Here is a 25,622-nt window from a genome sequence, read left to right as displayed (position 1 = left end):
CCTATCTAAGGTCTTCGAAAACCAAGTCAACAAACAGATCACTGACCATCTCGAATCCCACCGTACCGTCTCCGCTGTGCAATCTGGTTTCCGAGCCGGTCACGGGTGCACCTCAGCCACGCTCAAGGTACTAAACGACATCATAAACGCCATCGATAAAAGACAGTGCTGTGCAGCCGTCTTCATCGACCTGGCCAAAGCTTTCGACTCTGTCAATCATCATATTCTTATCGGCAGACTCAGTAGCTTCGGTTTTTCTAATGACTGCCTTGCCTGGTTCACTAACTACCTTCAAGACAGAGTTCAGTGTGTAAAATCGGGGGGCAATGTTGTCCGGTCCTCTGGCAGTCTCTATGGGGGTGCCACAGGGTTCAATTCTTTTCTCTGTATATATCATTGATGTTGCTCTTGCTGCAGGCGATTCCCTGATCCACCTCTACGCAGATGACACCATTCTGTATACTTCTGGCCCTTCCTTGGACACTGTGCTATCTAACCTCCAAACAAGCTTCAATGCCATACAACACCCCTTACGTGGCCTCCAACTGCTCTTAAACGCTAGTAAAACCAAATACATGCTTTTCAACCGTTCGCTGCCTGCACCCGCACGCCCGACTAGCATCACCACCCTGGATGGCCTAGATGACCTAGAATACGTGGACATCTATAAGTACCTAGGAGTCTGGCTAGACTGTAAACTCTCCTTCCAGACTCATATCAAACATCTCCAATCTAAAATCAAATCTAGAATCGGCTTTCTATTTCGCAACACAGCCTCCTTCACTCACGCCGCCAAACTTTACCTAGTAAAACTGACTATCCTACCGATCCTCGACTTCTGCGATGTCATCTACAAAATAGCTTCCAATACTCTACTCAGCAAACTGGATGCAGTTTATCACAGCGCCATCCATTTTGTTACTAAAGCACCTTATACCACCCACCACTGCGACTTGTATGCTCTAGTCGGCTGGCCCTCGCTACATATTCGTCGCCAGACCCACTGGCTCCAGGTCATCTACAAGTCCATGCTAGGTAAAGCTCCGCCTTTTCTTAGTTCACTTGTCACGATGGCAACACCCACCCGTAGCACGCGCTCCAGCAAGTGTATCTCACTGATCATCCCTAAAGCTAACACCTCATTTGGCCGCCTTTTCTTCCAGTTCTCTGCTGCCTGTGACTGGAACGAATTGCAAAAATAGTTGAAGTTGGAGACTTTTATCTCCCTCACCAACTTTAAACATCTGCTATCTGAGCAGCTAACCGATTGCTGCAGTTGTACATAGTCCATCAGTAAATAGCCCACCCAATTCACCTACCTCATCCCCATACTGTTTTTATTTATTTACTTTTCTGCTCTTTTGCACACCAGTATCTCTACCTGCACATGACCATCTGATCATTTATCACTCCAGTGTTAATCTGCTAAATTGTAATTATTCTCTTACCTCCTCATGCCTTTTGCACACAATGTATATAGACTCTTTTTTCTTTCTACTGTGTTATTTACTTGATTATTGTTTACTCCATGTGTAACTCTGTGTTGTTATCTGTTCACACTACTATGCTTTATCTTGGCCAGGTCGCAGTTGTAAATGAGAACTTGTTCTCAACTAGCCTATCTGGTTAAATAAAGGTGAAATAAAATACAAAAATAATAAATTAATGAAAGATTACTAACTAAAAACTCACTAGGTTTCCTTTATTGTTTGTGGATTAATTGTCGGAGTAGAGAAACACGATTTTATATGACTCCGGGTGCAAATTCTACAAGTATCCAGCTAAAAAGAGGACCATTTGTGACCCATTTCAGGGAGCTAAGCATATGTCCCACGTCACTACTTCACATGTTCCAGAGGCATTAGAATGATTATTTGATCAAAATGTGGCATTTTTTGGCAGAAATGCCTCTGGAACATGCGAACTGTCATGTGCCTTAATAACTTGTATGACATCTGTAAATACAAATAAGTTGTTAAATTATGAGCCTGGTTGGTTTAGTCACGGAAAAAGAAAGGAACATTCCTGCTAGCCATAATTGGTCGACATAATGGATGGCCTGGACATGCTGAGAAAGGAGTTCGGATTGGTCTGCCATATATAGCAAGCTTCTGCCTAGAACATGAGCTGCTCAGTATGTGTAGATATTCCTTGAACAGCTTTTTTGAAAGATATGTTATCCATGGAGAACTGCAAAAGTGTTGCAACTTCTCTCAATAACATTGCTGCCCTCAATTTAGCAGGCGCTATCGACAAAGATCAGTGGCAGAAGGTTATGATGGACTATTTTCTGCACAAGGTCAGTGTGAACCGGAGTGACTTGACACAATGGGAAACAAGCTTGCGCTACAAACAAAACGAAAACGACACAGGACGTCTTACCCTAACCCTAACCCATACTAAACAGAAAACAAGATCCCACAAAACCCAACACTTCTATATGATCCCCAATCAGAGACAACGATAGACAGCTGCCTCTGATTGGGAACCACACTCGGCCAGAAACAAAGAAATAGAAAACATAGACTTTCCCACCCGAGTCACACCCTGACCTAACCAAACATAGAGAATAATAAGGATCTCTAAGGTCAGGGCGTGACAGTACCGTTTACACCTGTATCCTGTGCATGTGATAAATACACTTAGATGTTATTTTTACAGAGATGGTAATGTGAAGAACAACATGACCTGCACCAAAGTCAGATTAGGATATAGAAAAAGTGTATTTTTGCCTGGAGTTTTTCCTTATTCTAGGCTACTACTTTCACCACGTTTAGTTTTGAAAACGCTGGTTGTATACTACACTACCTTATTCAGTCTGTTTAGCACATGGCCTCACATGTGAACACTTAAAGAGATGGGTGGGGCTAAGGCTTAAGAGGGTGTGAACAATGCTGAATAGGTGTGTAGACAAAGATGAATTCTCAAGTAATTTTACCAAAACATTCATGAGCCATTTTCTCAAACGTGGGGTTAAAAATCTATCAACTTTCAAAGCAGAATGACTTTCCCATTGTTCTTTAACTGCAGATTGTGATATACCATTTTGTAGCTGAGTCTTTACTTTTATCCAATGTGAAAAACAGCATTTAACTATTTGCAAAAAAACTAATCGAGGTTGTTGGTCACATATGCATGTCAGGTAAAATAACAACAAAACAGCTAGCTAGCTAAATTTCCATGAATGTTTCATGTGTGTTTCTTCCTGCCCCCAAATTAATATAATTGATTCACAGTTGATTTGGGTATTTTAACCTGCATGTCATGATTGCGTCTGGCGGAAATAGACAAAATCAACATGCACACGATGGCGTACGCGGACACACACGGACCACCTCAGCTCTTCGAGAAGGACTCAGTCAGTCAGTATGTCATAGTCTCTGTGATGTTTTAAGCTATGTACCTCTGAAGCTTTATAGCTAGGCCTTAAGGCTCTAGCTGTGATGGAAATGGTTAAGGTGCTCCTGTTCAACATTATCTTGCAGGGCTGTGGGTGGGGAAAGAGTGAACAAAGGAATGGGGGAAGAGATTAACTCCCCCAGCCCCCTCTCAGTCTGTGGTAATGAACTTTTACTTTGGGGTGGGAAGAGAGGGAGGGAGGGAGAGTTGGGTGGAGTGAGGCTGTTTCTATCTCCCGGCAACCTTGCTTGCTATGTTATTGTAACCCTCTCTCTGAGAGTTCCAACTCCTAATTGTATCCTACGGGCCCGTGCCCTCACTGTTCACAGCCTTTCCTGTCCTTCGCAGCGATCTGCTCCCCCCATCTCCTTCACCCTCACTCTCCACCCGTCCAACATTACCAACATTCATTCAGCCCATTCCCTCAGTGATCCCCACCCTCTTCTTGCCTCTCACTCCCTCTTCTTCCCTTGCCTCACCCCCCTCCAACCTCACCCCCTTCAGCCTGCTGCTCCGATAGGTCTTCCCCCTTTAATCGCTCCACTGCAAAGCTTCACTGTTGCTGTGTTGCCCCCCAGTCCTTACTCTGGGCACACCACGCCGTTGCAACCTGGAAATGTCTATCACTGTGTTTTCAACAATTTAAAAGCACAGCAAAGTTCAATTGGTAATACAATGTCAGATATTTTGTTTATTTATACAACAGATTGTGTTATCACTGTGCTTCATCTAATAGCAGAATAAAATGACCTAGATTGCATTTGAGATTACATTAAAGGTGCAATATGCAGAAATTGCTCTGCCATTACCTGGTTGATAAAATTCTAATTGTTTTGCTAATTTGTGTTTATGTGACAAAACATGCAATGTGTAGTGTAGAGAATCCTGGTGCCATCTAAACTGCTGTGAAATATATTTTCAATAACCAAAAATATTGTATTTTTTCAGCTGTTTGAAGCTGGTGTACAACACCGAAAGCAAAAACAATACTTAACGGGAAGCATAGAAACATGGAACATATATTTTTTGTTGTGTTACCAAGTGGGATTAAAATGGATTTAATTGTCATTTTTTTGTTAACGATCAACACAAAATACTCTGTCAAAGTGGAACAAAAATTTGAAACGTTTAAAAAAATATACGAAGAATAGCATATCTTGATTAACCTCTTGGTCCTACCTGGCACGCAGGCGTCCCATCTAGAGCTCTGGAAATGCAAATGCGCTACGCTAAATGCTAATAGTATTAGTTAAAACTCAAACGTTCATTAAAATTCACATGCAGGGTATTGAATTAAAGCTACACTCGTTGTGAATCCAGGCAACAAGTCAGATTTCTAAAAATGTTTTACGGCGAAAACATAGCACATATTTATGTCAAACCACCACCGCAGACATAGCTCATTAGCATAGCCAAGTAGGAACAAATATGCAATCAACAAACGCAGGATTTAAAAAAAAATCATTTCACTAACCTTTTGAAATCTTCATCAGATGACAGTAATATAACATGTTACACAGTACATTCATTTTTTTTTCAATAATCTGCAATATATATCCATAAATCTCTGTTTACAATGACGCATCGTTCAAAAAATGCTACTAAAATGTCAGGAGAAATGAAATAGCTCCGGCAGATAACGTCAGCTAACAAGGAATACACATCATAAACTTTGACTAAATATGCATGTTTTACATATGTATAGGAAGATACACTTCTTCTAAATGCAATCGCTGTGTTACATTTATTTTTAACGTTACAGTTTGCGTTTACTAGGCTATACTAGGAGTCGGCGCTCCAAATGTATCATTATGCCTCCTCTATCTTGTAGTCGACAGAAACCCAAAATTAACACATAAATATTCCCTTACCTTTGCTGTTCTTCCATCAAAAGACCTGGAAGGGATTATACTTACCAAAACAGCGTTTAGTTTTCAAGTCTGCGTCTTTCGGTTCTCAAAATAGCCACTTTTCGGTCAAAATGTAGGCAAAATTCAAGTGGATGCGCACCAAAACGTCAAAATTATATATTATATGTCGAGTAAACTTGTCAAACTATGTTCATAATTAAGCTTTAACATGTTATAAAGGTGTACAGCAATTGTGAGGACGAAGCGAAACACACACGTCTTTTAATTGATCCTGAAGAAAAGAGAGAGCGGGAGCAGAGCGCGCATAAACGTACACTTTTTTTTCGCGTGACCGAGACCTTTCGGCACGCTCAACGTCTCGTGAGCGCGCGATTGTCACAATGAGAAGCCCCATTGAAAGCAGGCTTCGCGCTGAACACGTAGGAACTGTTCACAGAGCGGTAGTTGTTTGGGAAGGCGTTTAAGATGACGTCAAAGTTGGGCCAACTTTAACAAGAGAGATTTTGGGAGAATGCATGCCCTGAGACTTCTGCTTTACATAGAGACAAAATTTAAACGGTTTTAGAAGCTTTAGAGTGTTTTCTATTCGATAATATGTTTTATATGCATATATTAGCAACTTTTGACAAAAATTTATCCTGTTTTATATGGGTACCCAATTCCTCCAGAAGGGGCAGTAAACAGGGCTAGGCTTAAGAGGTTAAATAACTATTCAACCCCCTGAGTCAATACATGTTAGAGTCACCAGTGATTACAGCTGTCAGTCTTTCTCGGTAAGTCTCTAAGAGCAGTGCACCGGAATATTGCAACATTTGCCATTTATTATTTTCAAAATTGTTTAAGCTCTGTCAAATTGATTGTTTATAATTGCTAGACTACAATTTTCAGCTCTAGACTTAGATTTGCAAGCAGACTTATATCAAAACTGTAACTTGGCCACTCATGAACATTTATTGCCCTCTTGGTAAGCAAGTCCAGTGTACATTTTCCCTTGTGTTTTAGGTTATTGTCCTGCTGAAAGGTGAATTAATCTCCCAGTGTCTGGTGTAAAGCAGACTGAACCAGGTTTTCCTTTAGTATTTTGTCTGTGTTAGCTCCATTCTGTTTATTTTTTATCCTGAAAAACTCCCCAGTCCATAATGATTACAGGCATACCCATAACATGATGCAGCCACCACTATGCTAGTAAATATGGAGAGTGGTACTCTGGGATGTGTGGTATTAAATTTGCCCCAAACATAACGTTGTATTCAGGACAAAAAGTTAATTGATTTACCACATTATTTGCAGTATTAATTTAGTGCCTTGTTGCAAACAGCTGCATGTTTTGGAAGGGGTGTGAATACTTTCCGAAAGCACTGTATCTGTAAGGTTCTGGGCAACCAGTGAATTTCAAACACAGATTCAACCACAAAGACCAGCGAGATTTCCCAATGCCTCGCAAAGAAGGGCACCTATTGGTAGATGGGGGAGAAGCAGACATTGAATATCCCTTTGAGCATGGGGAAGTTATTTGGATGGTGTGTCAATACAACCTGTCACTACAAAGATGCAGTCTTCCTTCCTAACTCAGTTGCCGGAGAGGAAGGTAACCACTCAGGGATTTCACCATGAGGCCAATGATGAATTTAAAACAGTTGCAGAGTTTAATGGCTGTGGATGGATCAACAACTTTGTATTAATTCCACAACACTAACCTAATTGACAGAGTGAAAAGAAGGAAGCCTGTACAGAATAAAAATATTCCAAAACATGCATCCATTAGTAAGGCACTAATGTAAAACTGCAAAAAATGTGGCAAAGAAATTCACTTCATGTTCTGTATACAAAGTGTTATGTTTGGGGCAACTCCAGCACAACACATCACTGAGTACCATTCTTCATATTTGCAGGTATGGTGGTGGCTGCATCATGTTATGTTTATGCTTGTCATCATCAAGGATTCAGGAGTTTTTTGGGATAAAAAATAAAAGGGAATAGAGCTAAGCACAGTCCAAATCTGGTTCAGTCTGTAGACACTGGCAGACAAATTCACCTTTCAGCAGGACAATAACCTAAAACACATGGCCAAATATTCACTGAAGTTGCTTCTCAAGACGACATTGAATGTTCCTGAGTGGCCTAGTTGCAGTGTTGACTTAAATCGGATTGAAAATCTATGGTAAGACTTGAATGGCTTTCTAGCAATAATCAACAACCAACTTGACAGAGCTTGAAGAATTTATGAAGAATAATGGGCATATTGTACAATCCAGGTGTTCAAAGCACTTAGAGACTTACCCAGATTGACGCACCGCTGTAATCATGACTGCCAAAGGTGATTCTAACATGTATCGAATCAGGGGTGTGAATACATTTTGTATTTAATTTTCTAAAACATATTTTCACTTTTTCATGATGGAGTTTTGTGCGTAGATGGATGAGATTTTTAAAATATTGAATCAATATTGAATTTTGGTTGTATCACAACAAAATGTGGAAGAAGTCCAGGGGTATGAATGTGCTATTTGCCTATCCCCTGCTATGCAAGGGAAATGCAGTCATGCCGGTACAGCCCAATGTTGGAGAAGATGTGGAAAGACTCACACCATTATTTGAATGGGCTGGGTGTCACTGGTGTTTTGGATAGGTAGCTTGGACCTTTGCTGCCCCATTGTGAATAGGGTTGGACTTAGACACCACTACTCTACAATGTACTGCAATTTTTGTTTGTATTTGTATGTAATTGTTCAGTGATTATGATTATTTATTATTTTGATGATGTGATCAGTTTTTTATTTGAACATATACACTATCTATACAAAAGTGCACCCCTTCAAATTAGTGGATTCAGCTATTTCAGACACACCCGTTGCCGACAAGTATCAAATTGAGAACAAATTGAGAACACCACCATGCAATCTCCATAGACAAACAATGCCACTTTAATGACCTTACTTACTTAATTTCCTTAGAGTGACTTTCAACGTGGCACCGTCATAGGATGCCACCATTCCAACAAGTCAGTTCATCAGATTTCTGCACTGCTAGAGCTGCCCTGGTCAACTGTAAGTGCTGTTATTGTGAAGTGGAAACATCTAGGAGCAACAACGGCTCAGCCGCCAAGTGATAGGTTACACAAGCTCACAGAAGAGGACCACCAAGCTCACAGAAGAGGACCACCAAGTGCTAAAGTGTGTAGCCCGTATAAATGGTATTTCCTTGGTTGCAACACTCACTACCGAGTTCCAAACTGCCTCTGGAAGCAATGTCAGCACAAGATCTGTTTGTTGGGAGCTTCATGAAATGGCTTTCCATGGCCGAGCAGCCGCACAAGCTTAAGTTCACCATGCACAATGCCAAGCGTCGGCTGGAGTGGTGTAAAGTTTGCCGCCATTGAACACTGGAGCAGTGGAAATGCGTTCTCTGGAGTGATGAATCACACTTCACCACTCTAGCAGTTCGACCGACTAATCTGGGTTTGGCGGAAGTCAGGAGAATGCTACCTGCCTGAATGGATAGTGCCAACTGTAACGTTTGGTAGAGGAGGAATAATTGTCTGGAGCTGTTTTTCATGGTTTGGCCTCAATGCTACAGCATACAATGACATTCTGTGCTTCCAATTTTGTGGCAACAGTTTTGGGAAGGCCCTTTCTGGTTTCAGCATGGCAATGACCCCATGCAAAAAGTGATGTCCATACAGAAATGGTTTGTCGAGATCGGTGTGGAAGTACTTGACTGGCCTGCACAGAGCTCTGAACTCAACCCCATCGAACACCTTTGGGAAGAATTGTAACGGTGACTGTGAGCCAGGCCTAATCACCCAACATCAGTGCCTGACCTCACTAACGCTCTTGTGGCTGAATGTAAGCAAGTCCCTGCCACAATGTTCCAACATCTAGTGAAAAGCCTTCTCAGAAGAGTGGAGGCTGTTATAACAGCAAAGGGGGGGACCACCTCCATATTAATGCCAGTGATTTTGGAATGAGATGTTCGACGAACAGGTGTCCACATACTTTTGGTCATGTAGTGTATATGTAAAATATTGACCTGCTATCTTTGACTTATCTCAGTCCTCAGCAAAATTAAATTTTGGCAGAACAGTGTGTTTTTCGATCAATGTTTTGATGCGTCTGAGGAGCACCATCTGGTGTTGTGTTGACACCTGTAGTCCGTCTGAAGAGTACAGAAGAATTTGACAAATAAATAACCATTGAAGACTTGAATTTATTGCTATTGCATGCATTTATTGAGTGTAAAAACCGGTAAAAACCATTCTGTTGATCATGTAATTTCACTACACTCAGAAAAACAGAGTTGGAAAGGAACAATGCCAGGGCTGCTGAAGTTGTGGACCTACTGTACCTTAAAAATGATCTGATGTCCTTTCCTCAGTCTGGTCCTCTCCACCCTCCATGTCACATGTCAATCATTGGTTCTCTTCACCCAGTGATGTACCTCCTCCACAGATGGATATTCTGACAATTGCCTCAGTCTTGGTGGTCTTCAGTGTGTTCTCATAAGAGCAAAATGTGTAGTCAAAACCATTAGCCAAGCAGCCCTATGGTAGAAGTCTATAAGGGTTTGTGAGGAGTTTGTTGAATTTTGACATATTACATGCATTGTGTTTTTTTTATCCTAGGAAGGGTGGACAACATTCACACTTGGGTTACTTCATCACAAACTTACAGTGCATATGGTTATGGACCTACATCTGTAGGTTATAGGCTACAATAAAGTATAATTGGGACAATGTAGCCTACCTTCAAGTGAGGATAGTCACATACGTATGATGGGTTCACAGACTTGAACTGTTCCTTGTTGGGAATGCAAGGTGTCAAGTGTTGATTCCCTTTCCAGCAACTTTTACTGAAATTGTAGAGCATTACCCACTTCCATATAATGACAAAATAATAATATATCATCTTTTAGGAATGCCCCCACATTTCTGATGAACATTGAGTGGAAAGGAGGAGGGGCATAGGAAATGACTTGTCTGTTTGTCTGATGGACGTTGAATGAAGAGAGTATGGATAGATGAAGAGAGCAGGAATAAGAGGGAGAGAGAGAGGGAGAGAGACAGACAGGGAGATGGGGCTTAAGAGAGATTAAGAGATGTGAATAAAGAAGGGACAGACAAGTAATTTCCTATGCCCCTCCTTCTTTCTTCTTAATGTTATCCTTACATCTATCCATTCTCTCTTCATTCATCTGTCCATACTCTCTTCATTCATCTATCCACTCTCTCTACATTATTCTATCCATACTCTCTTCATTATTCTATCCATACTCTCTTCATTCATCTATCCATACTCTCTTCATTCATCTATCCATACTCTTCATTCATCTATCCGTACTCTCTTCATTCATCTATCCATACTCTTCATTCATCTATCCGTACTCTCTTCATTCATCTATCCATACTCTCTTCATTCATCTATCCATACTCTCTTCATTCATCTATCCATACTCTTCATTCATCTATCCGTACTCTCTTCATTCATCTATCCATACTCTCTTCATTCATCTATCCATACTCTCTTCATTCATCTATCCATACTCTTCATTCATCTATCTGTACTCTCTTCATTTATCAAATCGTACTCTCTACATTCATCTACCCATACTCTTGATTCATCTATCCATACTCTCTTCATTCATCTCTCCATACTCTCTTAATTCATCTATCCATACTCTCTTCATTCATCTATCCATACTCTCTTCATTCATCTATCCATACTCTCTTCATTCATCTGTCCATACTCTTGATTCATCTATCCATACTCTCTTCATTCATCTATCCATACTCTCTTCATTCATCTATCCATACTCTCTTCATTCATCTATCCATACTCTCTTCATTCATCTATCCGTACTCTCTTCATTCATCTATCCGTACTCTCTTCATTAATCTATCCGTACTCTCTTCATCCATCTATCCATACTCTCTTCATTCATCTATCCATACTCTCTTCATTCATCTATCCATACTCTCTTAATTCATCTATGCATACTCTCTTCATTCATCTATCCGTACTCTCTTCATTCATCTATCCATACTCTCTTCATTCATCTATCCATACTCTCTTCATTCATCTATCCGTACTCTCTTCATTCATCTATCCATACTCTCTTCATTCATCTATCCATACTCTCTTCATTCATCTATCCATACTCTTCATTCATCTATCCGTACTCTCTTCATTCATCTATCCATACTCTCTTCATTCATCTATCCATACTCTCTTCATTCATCTATCCATACTCTTCATTCATCTATCTGTACTCTCTTCATTTATCAAACCGTACTCTCTACATTCATCTACCCATACTCTTGATTCATCTATCCATACTCTCTTCATTCATCTCTCCATACTCTCTTAATTCATCTATCCATACTCTCTTCATTCATCTATCCATACTCTCTTCATTCATCTATCCATACTCTCTTCATTCATCTGTCCATACTCTTGATTCATCTATCCATACTCTCTTCATTCATCTACCCATACTCTCTTCATTCATCTATCCATACTCTCTTCATTGATCTATCCATACTCTCTTCATTGATCTATCCGTACTCTCTTCATTCATCTATCCGTACTCTCTTCATTAATCTATCCGTACTCTCTTCATCCATCTATCCATACTCTCTTCATTCATCTATCCATACTCTCTTCATTCATCTATCCATACTCTCTTAATTCATCTATGCATACTCTCTTCATTCATCTATCCGTACTCTCTTCATTCATCTATCCATACTCTCTTCATTCATCTATCCATACTCTCTTCATTCATCTATCTGTACTCTGTTCATTCATCTATCCATACTCTCTTCATTCATCTATCCATACTCTTCATTCATCTATCCATACTCTCTTCATTCATCTATCTGTACTCTGTTCATTCATCTATCCATACTCTCTTCATTCATCTATCCATACTCTTGATTAATCTATCCATACTCTCTTCATTCATCTATCCGTACTCTCTTCATTAATCTATCCATACTCTCTTCATTCATCTATCCATACTCTCTTCATTAATCTATCCATACTCTCTTCATTCATCTATGCATACTCTCTTCATTCATCTATCCGTACTCTCTTCATTCATCTATCCATACTCTCTTCATTCATCTATCCATACTCTCTTCATTCATCTATCTGTACTCTGTTCATTCATCTATCCATACTCTTCATTCATCTATCCGTACTCTCTTCATTCATCTATCCATACTCTCTTCATTCATCTATCCATACTCTTCATTCATCTATCCGTACTCTCTTCATTCATCTATCCATACTCTTCATTCATCTATCCGTACTCTCTTCATTCATCTATCCATACTCTCTTCATTCATCTATCCATACTCTCTTCATTCAGCTATCCATACTCTTCATTCATCTATCCGTACTCTCTTCATTCATCTATCCGTACTCTCTTCATTCATCTATCCATACTCTCTTCATTCATCTATCCATACTCTCTTCATTCATCTATCCATACTCTTGATTAATCTATCCATACTCTCTTCATTCATCTATCCATACTCTCTTCATTCATCTATCCATACTCTCTTCATTCATCTATCCATACTCTTCATTCATCTATCTGTACTCTCTTCATTTATCAAACCGTACTCTCTACATTCATCTACCCATACTCTTGATTCATCTATCCATACTCTCTTCATTCATCTATCTGTACTCTGTTCATTCATCTATCCGTACTCTCTTCATTCATCTATCCATACTCTCTTCATTCATCTGTCCATACTCTTGATTCATCTATCCGTACTCTCTTCATTCATCTATCCGTACTCTCTTCATTAATCTATCTGTGCTCTCTTCATCCATCTATCCATACTCTCTTCATTCATCTATCCATACTCTCTTCATTCATCTATCCATACTCTCTTAATTCATCTATGCATACTCTCTTCATTCATCTATCCGTACTCTCTTCATTCATCTATCCATACTCTCTTCATTCATCTATCCATACTCTCTTCATTCATCTATCTGTACTCTGTTCATTCATCTATCCATACTCTCTTCATTCATCTATCCATACTCTTCATTCATCTATCCGTACTCTCTTCATTCATCTATCTGTACTCTGTTCATTCATCTATCCATACTCTCTTCATTCATCTATCCATACTCTTGATTAATCTATCCATACTCTGTTCATTCATCTATCCGTACTCTCTTCATTCATCTATCCATACTCTCTTCATTCATCTATCCATACTCTCTTCATTAATCTATCCATACTCTCTTCATTCATCTATCCATACTCTCTTCATTCATCTATCCATACTCTCTTCATTCATCTGTCCATACTCTTGATTAATCTATCCATACTCTCTTCATTCATCTATCCATACTCTCTTCATTCATCTATCCATACTCTCTTCATTCATCTATCCGTACTCTCTTCATTCATCTATCCATACTCTCTTCATTCATCTATCCATACTCTCTTCATTCATCTATCCATACTCTCTTTATTCATCTATCCGTACTCTCTTCATTCATCTATCCGTACTCTCTTCATTAATCTATCCATACTCTCTTCATTAATCTATCCATACTCTCTTCATTCATCTATCCATACTCTCTTCATTCATCTATCCATACTCTCTTCATTCATATATCCATACTCTTGATTAATCTATCCATACTCTTCATTCATCTATCTGTACTCTCTTCATTCATCTATCCGTACTCTCTTCATTCATCTATCCATACTCTCTTCATTCATCTATCCATACTCTCTTCATTCATCTATCCATACTCTCTTCATTCATCTATCCGTACTCTCTTCATTAATCTATCCATACTCTCTTCATTCATCTATCCATACTCTCTTCATTCATCTATCCATACTCTCTTCATTCATCTATCCATACTCTCTTCATTCATCTATCCATACTCTCTTCATTCATCTATCCGTACTCTCTTCATTAATCTATCCATACTCTCTTCATTCATCTATCCGTACTCTCTTCATTCATCTATCCATACTCTCTTCATTCATCTATCCATACTCTCTTCATTCATCTATCCATACTCTCTTCATTCATCTGTTCATACTCTTGATTAATCTATCCATACTCTCTTCATTCATCTATCCATACTCTCTTCATTCATCTATCCATACTCTCTTCATTCATCTATCCATACTCTTCATTCATCTGTCCATACTCAATTCATCTACCCATACTCTTGACTCATCTATCCATACTCTCTTCATTCATCTATCCATACTCAATTCATCTATCCATACTCTCTTCATTCATCTATCCATACTCTCTTCATTCATCTGTCCATACTCTTGATTAATCTATCCATACTCTCTTCATTCATCTATCCGTACTCTCTTCATTCATCTATCCGTACTCTCTTCATTCATCTATCCGTACTCTCTTCATTCATCTATCCGTACTCTCTTCATTAATCTATCCGTACTCTCTTCATTCATCTATCCATACTCTCTTCATTCATCTATCCATACTCTCTTCATTCATCTATCCGTACTCTCTTCATTCATCTATCCATACTCTCTTCATTCATCTATCCATACTCTTCATTCATCTATCCATACTCTTCATTCATCTATCCATACTCTTGATTAATCTATCCATACTCTCTTCATTCATCTATCCGTACTCTCTTCATTCATCTATCCATACTCTCTTCATTCATCTATCCATACTCTTTTCATTCATCTATCCATACTCTCTTCATTCATCTATCCATACTCTCTTCATTCATCTATCCATACTCTCTTTATTCATCTATCCGTACTCTCTTCATTCATCTATCCGTACTCTCTTCATTAATCTATCCGTACTCTCTTCATTCATCTATCCGTACTCTCTTCATTAATCTATCCGTACTCTCTTCATTCATCTATCCGTACTCTCTTCATTCATCTATCCGTACTCTCTTCATTAATCTATCCGTACTCTCTTCATTCATCTATCCATACTCTCTTCATTCATCTATCCATACTCTCTTCATTCATCTATCCATACTCTCTTCATTCATCTATCCATACTCTCTTCATTCATCTATCCATACTCTTCATTCATCTATCCATACTCTTCATTCATCTATCCGTACTCTCTTCATTCATCTATCCGTACTCTCTTCATTCATCTATCCATACTCTTGATTAATCTATCCATACTCTCTTCATTCATCTATCCGTACTCTCTTCATTAATCTATCCATACTCTCTTCATTCATCTATCCATACTCTCTTCATTAATCTATCCATACTCTCTTCATTCATCTATGCATACTCACTTCATTCATCTATCCGTACTCTCTTCATTCATCTATCCATACTCTCTTCGTTCATCTATCCGTACTCTCTTCATTCATCTATCCATACTCTCTTCATTCATCTATCCATACTCTCTTAATTCATCTATGCATACTCACTTCATTCATCTATCCATACGCTCTTCATTCATCTATCCATACTCTCTTCATTAATCTATCCATACTCTCTTCATTCATCTATCCATACTCTCTACATTCAACTATCCATACTCTCTTCATTCATCTATCCATACTCTTCATTCATCTATCCATACTCTCTTAATTCATCTATCCATACTCTCTTCATTCATCTATCCATACTCTCTTCATTCATCTATCCATACTCTCTTCATTCATCTATCCGTACTCTCTTCATTAATCTATCCGTACTCTCTTCATTATTCTATGTATATTCTCTTCATTCATCTATCCTCTTCATCCATCTATCCATACTCTCTTCATTAATATAACCATTCAAGACACAAATGTAACTCTTTATCATGCTTTTCTACTAAGAACATTAGCTACCTAGTTGGCTAACATTAGGTCTTAGCTTATGATCACAAACGTCAATCATTCATCATGATCGATAAATGACTGATAATCTGAAAATCCCAAATAGCCTACTTCATTGTCTTTGTATACAACACCATTTTAAAATAATTACCAAGTGTGTTTACCTTGTCATGTTGATTTCCCTTTTTCATTTGTTCAATAACTAGCAACAAGAGAAGAGATTCCAAGGAGCTCTGTGAAGAAGTCTCGTTTAAGTCAGGTTCTCTCACCAGCTCATTTCAAACGAGGCTGTGAAACTGTGCATCTCCCATGGTTCGTGGCAGGCATGAGTGAACTCCGAACTATCTGTTCCCGGGATTCCCTCTCTAAAGTTCTTCCTATATAGTGCGCATTTACTTTGTCACAGGGAATGTCCAAACTCGATCAGTGTGGCGTTGAATGTTGCTACGTTACTCATGGACGTGGTTTTGCACCAATTTTGCTCTGGACAAAAAGGACACCCATCACCATCTATTAAGAGGCAATGGAAACCTGTGAGACTGCAGCTCCATGAATACCTAAAGGAGTTACTTTGATGCTGATTGAAGTTGTGGAGTCTGTCCTCTTTTCCACACTAGAGGCAGATCATCAACGGGTAGCTGGCGGCATGGCTGTTAGTCAAAGTGATCATGTCAGACTACGTGTGCCTGGTGTAATTATAGGAGACATTCACAGATGTTAGAGTGGTGAGATCTCAGTAGATCAGGACACACTTCACCAGCCTTTGGCCCAATCCCAAATTGACCTTTGCTGTTGTGGAGATCTGAAAGGATCTGATTGGCATCTTTGATGATGACATGTTCTAGGGGTGAACCTCAGAGCCACCCGAGTGTCCCCTAGATAGACCTTTGTAATGTTTGCTTCCATCTTTGAAAAGAGGAAGATATATTTAGATACATTTGCATCTTTACTGAAATGCATGGCATGCCTGACAAAATTCCACAAATGCATGGCTATGATATCTAGTAGCCAAAGTGGTTTCTAATTCGGCTTCTTAAGTTACATTTCACGCATTGATCAATGGAGAAATATTTTTTGCCCACCAAACCAACATTTGGGAAGTGATAGAATTTAATTTGTGATGGTGAGTAATTGATTATCACAGAATGTTGCAATTAGGTGCAAAGAGCACATGTTCAACTTCATAATCACAGAGGGAAGTACAGATAAATACTTTTTAAATGTGTATTTATTACATATCAAATCAAAATCAAATCAAATTTATTTATATAGCCCTTCGTACATCAGCTGATATCTCAAAGTGCTGTACAGAAACCCAGCCTAAAACCCCAAACAGCAAACAATGCAGGTGTAAAAGCACGGTGGCTAGGAAAAACTCCCTAGAAAGGCCAAAACCTAGGAAGAAACCTAGAGATGAACCTGGCTATGTGGGGTGGCCAGTCCTCTTCTGGCTGTGCCGGGTAGAGATTATAACAGAACATGACCAAGATGTTCAAATGTTCATAAATGACCAGCATGGTCAAATAATAATAAGGCAGAACAGTTGAAACTGGAGCAGCAGCACAGTCAGGTGGACTGGGGACAGCAAGGAGCCATCATGTCAGGTAGTCCTGGGGCACGGTCCTAGGGCTCAGGTCCTCCGAGAGAGAGAAAGAAAGAAAGAGAGAATTAGAGAGAGCATATGTGGGGTGGCCAGTCCTCTTCTGGCTGTGCCGGGTGGAGATTATAACAGAACGTGGCCAAGATGTTCAAATGTTCATAAATGACCAGCATGGTTGAATAATAGTAAGGCAGAACAGTTGAAACTGGAGCAGGAGCATGGCCAGGTGGACTGGGGACAGCAAGGAGTCCTCATGTCAGGTAGTCCTGGGACATGGTCCGAGGGCCCAGGCCAGTTGAAACTGGAGCAGCAGCATGGCCAGGTGGACTGGGGACAGCAAGGAGTCATCATGTCAGGTAGTCCTGGGGCATGGTCCTAGGGCTCAGGTCCTCCGAGAGAGAGAAAGAAAGAGAGAAGGAGAGAATTAGAGAACGCACACTTAGATTCACACAGGACAACTGAATAGGACAGGAGAAGTACTCCAGATAAACAAACTGACCCTAGCCCCCCGACACATAAACTACTGCAGCATAAATACTGGAGGCTGAGACAGGAGGGGTCAGGAGACACTGTGGCCCCATCCGAGGACACCCCCGGACAGGGCCAAACAGGAAGGATATAACCCCACCCACTTTGCCAAAGCACAGCCCCCACACCACTAGAGGGAAATCTTCAACCACCAACTTACCATCCTGAGACAAGGCCGAGTATAGCCCACAAAGATCTCCGACACGGTACAACCCAAGGGGGGGGGGGAGGAAACCCAGACAGGCCGACCACAACAGTGAATCAACATGAAAGACAATGTATCATGTTTGTAGTCATTTTTGTAGTAATTTAAATGCATGTTCATGCTTCTGGTATGTGTCAAGTAAAATAAAAATGCATTTGGGCAAAATGCGTCATAGCTGCGGCAGCCTATTAGAAGACTTGTAGGGATGAGTTTGTCTTGTCTTAGGACTTTTAGGCCTCCCATGAGATGGATTGTCATGCCAGTTAATGTGTTATGTGGAGTTCTGTGATTAAATGTTAAGCTTGTTCTTGTTCTGCAGTCTTAATTATAATGACATACAGTGTCTTCAGAAAGTATTCGTACCCCTTGACTTATTTCACATTTTGTTGTGTTATAGCCTGAATTAATAATGGACTACATAGATTTTTTTTCAATCATCTATACACATTGCCCCATAATTACAAAGCAAAAACATTTTTTTTTCCAAATGTATCTAAAATAAAATACAGATATATCTCATTTACATAAGTATTCACACCCGAGTCAATACGTGTTAGAATTACCTTTGGCAGTGATTACAGCTGGAAGTCTCTCCGGGTAAGACATTAAGAGCTTTGCACTCCTGGATTGTACAATATTTGCACATTCTTCAAGCTCTGTCATGTTGGTTGTTGATCATTGCTAGACAGCCATTTTCAATTCTTGCCATAGATTTTCGAGCCAATTTAAGAAAAACTGTAACTAGGCCACTTATGAACATTCAGTGTCGTCTTGGTAAGCAACTCCAGTGTATATTGGCCCTTGTGTTTTAGGTTATTGTCCTGCTGAAAGGTGAATTTTTCTCCCAATGTCTGAAAGCAGACTGAACCAGATTGTTGTTATGCAGGTGAATGAGGACCCAAAAGCGACTTGGCGAAAACAGAGTCTTTAATCCAGTAAAGTAAAAATACAATCAAATAAAACAATTTCCACTCGTAATGACGAGAACCGACTGGAGACTTGATCTTGAACTGCAGGTTGCCTCGGGAAGGCACTTGAACTTAGCAGACTCAGACACCTGCTCACCACGCAGCATCTGAGGGAAACACGACACGACAGGGCGATACACAGACACAGCACGGTGAACAATAGACAAGGATCCGACAAGGACAGAAGTGGAAAACAAGGGGAGAAATAGGGACTCTAATCAGAAGACAAAATAGGGAACAGGTGTAAAAAGACTAAATGAGTGAGTTAGGAGAATGAGGAACAGCTGGGAGCAGGAACGGAACGATAGAGAGAGGAGAGAGAGGGAGGGGGAGAGAGAGGGATAGAAAAAGGGAACGAACCTAATAAGACCAGCAGGGGAAACGAACAGAAGGGAAAGCATAATGACAAGACAATATATGACAAAACATGACAGTACCCCCTACTCACCGGCGCCTCCTGGCGCTCTCGAGGAGGAACACTGGCGGCAACGGAGGAAATCATAGATCAAACGGTCCAGCACGTCCCGAGAAAGAACCCAACTCCTCTCCTCAGGACCGTAACGAAAAACGATAAAAAGGGAAACTAGGGTACTACTCTAAAAAAAAAAATGAGACACGGGTAGAGAACTGAAAACTTTAGAGCAAACAGGACCAAACAGGCCAGGAGAGTAACAACTAGGGACAGACTGAGACACAGCAAGGGCAGGAACAAGAACAGGAGAGATGCGATGGCAGGGAACAGACTGAGACCCAGCAAGACCAGGAGCAGAAGCAGAAAAATACGCACAAGGGTGGACCCCATCGTCAGTATCGGAGCGCTGGGACAGAATGGCTCCCACGCCCACCCCCGACGCGTCAACCTCAACAATAAACTGTTTAGTGACGTCAGGTGCAACAAGGATAGGAGCGGATGCAAAACGCTTCTTAAAGAGATCAGAACAACAATCATACGACCGGTGAGGAGGAAGGGAGTTGGTTCTGGACCGACTGAAGACCGTGCGCAGACCATGATATTCCTCCGGCACTCCTGTCAAATCACCAGGTTCCTCCTGAGAAGAGGGGACAGAACAAACAGGAGAAATAGCAGACATTAAACACTTCACATGACAAGAAACGTTCCAGGAAAGGATAGAATTACTAGACCAATCAAAAGAAGGATTATGACACACTAGCCAGGGATGACCCAAAACAACAGGTGTAAAAGGTGAACAAAAAATCAAAAAAGAAATGGTCTCACTATGGTTACCAGATACAGTGAGGGTTAAAGGTAGTGTTTCACATAATATACTGGGGAGAGGACTACCATCCAAGGCAAACATGACCGTGGGCTCCCTAACTGTCTGAGAGGAATGTCATGTTCCCGCGCCCAGGCTTCGTCCATAAAACAGCCCTCTGCCCCAGAGTCTATTAATGCACTGCAGGAAGCTGCCGATCCGGTCCAGCGTAGATGGACCGGTAAAGTAGTACATGTACTTGACGGAGAGGACCGTCTAGTAGCGCTTATCAGTCGCCCTCCGCTTACTGATGAGCTCTGGCCTTTAACTGGACATGAAATTACAAAATGACCAGCGGAACCGCAATAGAGACAGAGGCGGTTGGTGATTCTCCGTTCCCTCTCCTTAGTCGAGATGCGAATACCCCCCAGCTGCATGGGCTCAACACCTGAGTCAGTGGGGAAAGACGGTAGTGTCGGAGAGAGGGGAGACACAGTTAACGCGAGCTCTCTTCTATGAGCTCGGTGACGAAGATCTACCCGTCGTTCAATGCGAATAGCGAGTTCAATCAAAGAATCCACGCTGGATGGAACCTCCCGAGAGAGAATCTCATCCTTAACCTTAGCGTGGAGTCCCTCCAGAAAACGAGCGAGCAACGCCTGCTCGTTCCAGTTACTGGAGGCAGCAAGAGTGCGAAACTCTATAGAGTAATCCGTTATGGATCGATTACCTTGACATAGGGAAGACAGGGACCAGGAAACTTCTTTCCCAAAAACTGAGCGATCAAAACCCTTATCATCTCCTCTTTAAAGTTCAGATAATTGTTAGTACACTCAGCGCTTGCCTCCCAGATAGCTGTGCCCCACTGCCGAGCCCGACCAGTAAGGAGTGATATGACGTAGGCAATCCGAGCTCTCTCTCTTGAGTATGTGTTGGGTTGGAGAGAGAACACGATATCACACTGGGTGAGAAAGGAGCGGCACTCAGTGGGCTGCCCAGAATAACAAGGTGGGTTATTAACCCTAGGTTCCGGAGGCTCGGAAGAACCGGAAGTAGCTGGTGACACGAGACGAAGACTCTGATACTGTCTTGAGAGGTCGGAGACCTGAGCGGCCAGGGTCTCAACGGCATGCCGAGCGGCAGACAATTCCTGCTCGTGTCTGCCGAGCATCGCTCCCTGGAACTCGAGAGTAGAGTAGAGAGAATCCATAGTCGCTGGGTCCATTCTTGGTCGGATCCTTCTGTTATGCAGGTGAATGAGGACCCAAAAGCGACTTGGCGAAAACAGAGTCTTTAATCCAGTAAAGTAAAAATACAATCAAATAAAACAATTTCCACTCGTAATGACGAGAACCGACTGGAGACTTGATCTTGAACTGCAGGTTGCCTCGGGAAGGCACTTGAACTTAGCAGACTCAGACACCTGCTCACCACGCAGCATCTGAGGGAAACACGACACGACAGGGCGATACACAGACACAGCACGGTGAACAATAGACAAGGATCCGACAAGGACAGAAGTGGAAAACAAGGGGAGAAATAGGGACTCTAATCAGAAGACAAAATAGGGAACAGGTGTAAAAAGACTAAATGAGTGAGTTAGGAGAATGAGGAACAGCTGGGAGCAGGAACGGAACGATAGAGAGAGGAGAGAGAGGGAGGGGGAGAGAGAGGGATAGAAAAAGGGAACGAACCTAATAAGACCAGCAGGGGGAAACGAACAGAAGGGAAAGCATAATGACAAGACAATATATGACAAAACATGACAATTGTCCTCTAGGATTTTGCCTGTGCTTAGCTCTATTGCGTTTTTTTTATGAAGAGAAAACTCTCTAGTCATTGCCGATGACAAGCATACCCATAACATGATGCAGTCACCACCATGCTCGAAAATATTAAGAGTGGTATTAGGTGATATGTTTGGGGCAAATCCAACATGACATAACACTTTCTATTCAGGACATATAGTTCATTGCATGACACTTTATTTAAAATGTTACTTTAGTGCTTCATTGCAAACAGGATGCATGTTTTGGAATATTTTATTCAGTACAGGCTTTCTTCCTTCTTTGGATTAACTGCAATGTTGTTGATCCATCCTCAGTACTCTCCCATCACAGCCATTAAACTTTGTAACTGTTTTAAAGTCACCAATGGCCTCTGAAATCCCAGAGTGGTTTCCTTCCTCTGGCAACCGAGTTATGAAGGATGCCTGAATCTTTGTAGTGACTGGGTGTATCGATACACCTTACAAAGTGTAAATAATAACTTCACCATTTTCAAAGGGATATTCATTGTCTGATTTTTTATTTTTACTCATTTACACGACATGGCCAAAAGTATGTGGACACGTGCTCGTTGAACATCTTATTCAAAAAACTCATGGGCATTAATATGGAGTTGTGCCCCTCTTTGACGCTATAACAGCTTCCACTCTTATGGGAAGGCTTTCCACTAGATGTTGGAACATTGCTGTGGTGACTTACTAATGTTTCTGTGGCTGAATGGCAGCGAGGTCAGGCACTGATGTTGGGTAATTAGGCATAGCTCGCAGTCGGCGTTCCAATTCATCCCAAAGGAGTTCAATGGGGTTGAAGTCAGGGCTCTGTGCAGACCAGTCAAGTTCTTCCACACCGATCTCGACAAACAATTTCTGTGTGGACCTCGCTTTGTACACAGGGGCATTGTCATGCTGAAACAGGAAAGGGCCTTCCCCAAATTGTTTCTGTGGAAGCACAGAATCCTCTAGAATGTCATTGTATGCTGTAGCGTTAAGATTTCCCTTCAGTGGAACTAAGGGGCCTAGCCTGAAAAACAGCCCCAGACCATTATTCCTCCTCCACCAAACTTTACAGTTGGCACTATGCATTCGGGCAGGTAGCGTTCTCCAGGCATCCGCCAAACCCAGATTCGTCCGTTGGACTGGTGTTTTGCGGGTACTACTTAATTTTTGGCAAAAACTCAACTCGTCGTGTTTGGAGGACAAAGAATGCTGAGTTGCATCCAAAGAACACCATACTGTGAAGCATGGGGGTGGAAACATCATGCTTTGGGGATGTTTTTCTGCAAGGGGACCAGGATGACTGATCCGTGTAAAGGAAAGAATGGGATTTTGAGTGAAAAACCTCCTTCCATCAGCAAGGGCATTGAAGATGAAACATGGCTGGGTCTTTCAGCATGACGATGATCCCAAACACACCACCCGGGCAACAAAGGAGTGTCTTTGTAAGAAGCATTTCAAGGTCCTGGAGTGGCCTAGCCAGTCTCCAGATCTCAACCCCATAGAAAATCTTTGGAGGGAGTTGAATGTCCGTGTTGCCCAGTAACAGCCCCAAAACATCACTGCTCTAGAGGAGATCTGCATGGAGGGATGGGTCAAAATACCAGCAACAGTGTGTGAAAACCTTGTGAAGACTTACAGAAAACATTTGACCTCTGTCATTGCCAACAAAGGGTATATACCAAAGTATTGAGATAAACTTGTGTTATTGACCAAATACTTATTTTCCATCATAATTTGCAAATAAATTCATTAAAAATGCTACAATGTGATTTTCTGGATTTTTTTTCTCATTTTGTCTGTCATAGTTGAAGTGTACCTATGATGAAAATTAAAGGCCTCTCTCATATTTTTAAGTGGGAGAACTTGCACAATTGGTGGCTGACTAAATACTTTTTTGCCCCGCTGTATATATATATAAAATATATATATTTTTTCATCTGCTTCAACCAGCATCAAGGTAACTCCCCATAAACACATATTCAAGGGGCTGCTGCTGCAATCTCTCAGGTTTCCCATCGCCCCTCAAAATATTAACACTTAGAAGACATAGGACAGCGTAAAATGAGTTCAATCCGAATAATTTAAGATGGGTGATTGAGTTCAGTTGGTGATGGGTGATTGAGTTAGGGTTTACCCATCTGTTTACCCAAGGTGCTCACTGTTTACCAATCTATTGAGAGCTATGACCAAAGAGAGGGGAAGGTAAATTAATGATGAGTTTTCTGATTCAATCAGATGTGTGTGGTGATTGAACCTCCAACCTCAGCAGTTTATCCCTTTCCGTCTGTCCAGGGCAGTTGATTTATACACTGTAGATCAATAAATCTGGATCTGCTAGAAGAGCCGTAAGTCTGTCTCAGCACTCTGCTCATTAAGACCTGTGACATCCAGGAGAAATATAGCTGAAAAAGCTCTTGCTCTATTGCTCTTTTGCTCTTTGGGCTGTGTCCGAAATAGCATCCTATTCCCTGTACTTTTAACCATAGCCCTACGATCTGTCAGAATCGTAAGGTTATTTGGTGGCTGTGGAGCTGGTTCTTAAAAGTCATGATTTTACAGCAATAGCAGCAGCGGGTCAGTGGTCGCAGAGAGGAAGAGGCGAAGTGAGAGGCGAAGCGATGGGGGTGGATGGACAATGCTCAAAGGATTGGAAATAATTGATTGGTTTTAACTCCTCTTCCATCTATGTTTAAGTCATCTGGTACTTTTCAAAGAATGACAAAATGAGAAGTGAAACCTGTTATTGAAGAGCGCTTAGCCGTGTAAGATGTATTGTCACATTGCAAGGCCCTCTGCATAGGAGTGCCCTGAAATAAATGAGGTAGGGTTGATCAAAGTGTATGATGACATTAGATCCCGAACAAAGTCCTGAATCACATACTCCACACCCGATTTTCAATGAGTCTGACAGTAGATGCAACAATAAACTCACTCAGAGCCTGAATATCAACAGACACTATTCAATTACCTACAGGCTTGATTTGTAAATCTCTCACACAGCGACCGATGCTTAAATGTCAACGATTGGAGAGTAAAAGGGATTTAGAAGCCCTACTTGAAAGGCTTTATTTTGAGTGGATGTAGATGAAACCTATTGCCTGGTGATAATAGGTCTTTCATTCTCTATTTCCACTCTTTCACTCGGACCCTCAATGGCCTGGCCTTTCTAGTCTCCCACGAGGCAAGGATCTATACTATACCGCCGCCCTTTAGTTGTTG

The 25,622-nt window shown here is 41.1% G+C and overlaps 1 protein-coding gene across 5 annotated transcripts in view; it reads left to right on the top strand.

Annotated features, from left to right (window-relative positions):
• The window catches only part of LOC124005007 (tetraspanin-18-like), a 141,514-nt gene that overhangs the window by 65,481 nt on the left and 50,411 nt on the right, over positions 1-25,622 (top strand). The window lies entirely within an intron of this gene.

Source organism: Oncorhynchus gorbuscha, linkage group LG02 (assembly GCF_021184085.1).
Source record: "Oncorhynchus gorbuscha isolate QuinsamMale2020 ecotype Even-year linkage group LG02, OgorEven_v1.0, whole genome shotgun sequence".
Classification (NCBI taxonomy): domain Eukaryota; kingdom Metazoa; phylum Chordata; class Actinopteri; order Salmoniformes; family Salmonidae; genus Oncorhynchus; species Oncorhynchus gorbuscha.
Note: the sequence above shows the minus strand (reverse complement) of the source record. Positions and strands in the feature narration are given on the sequence as shown.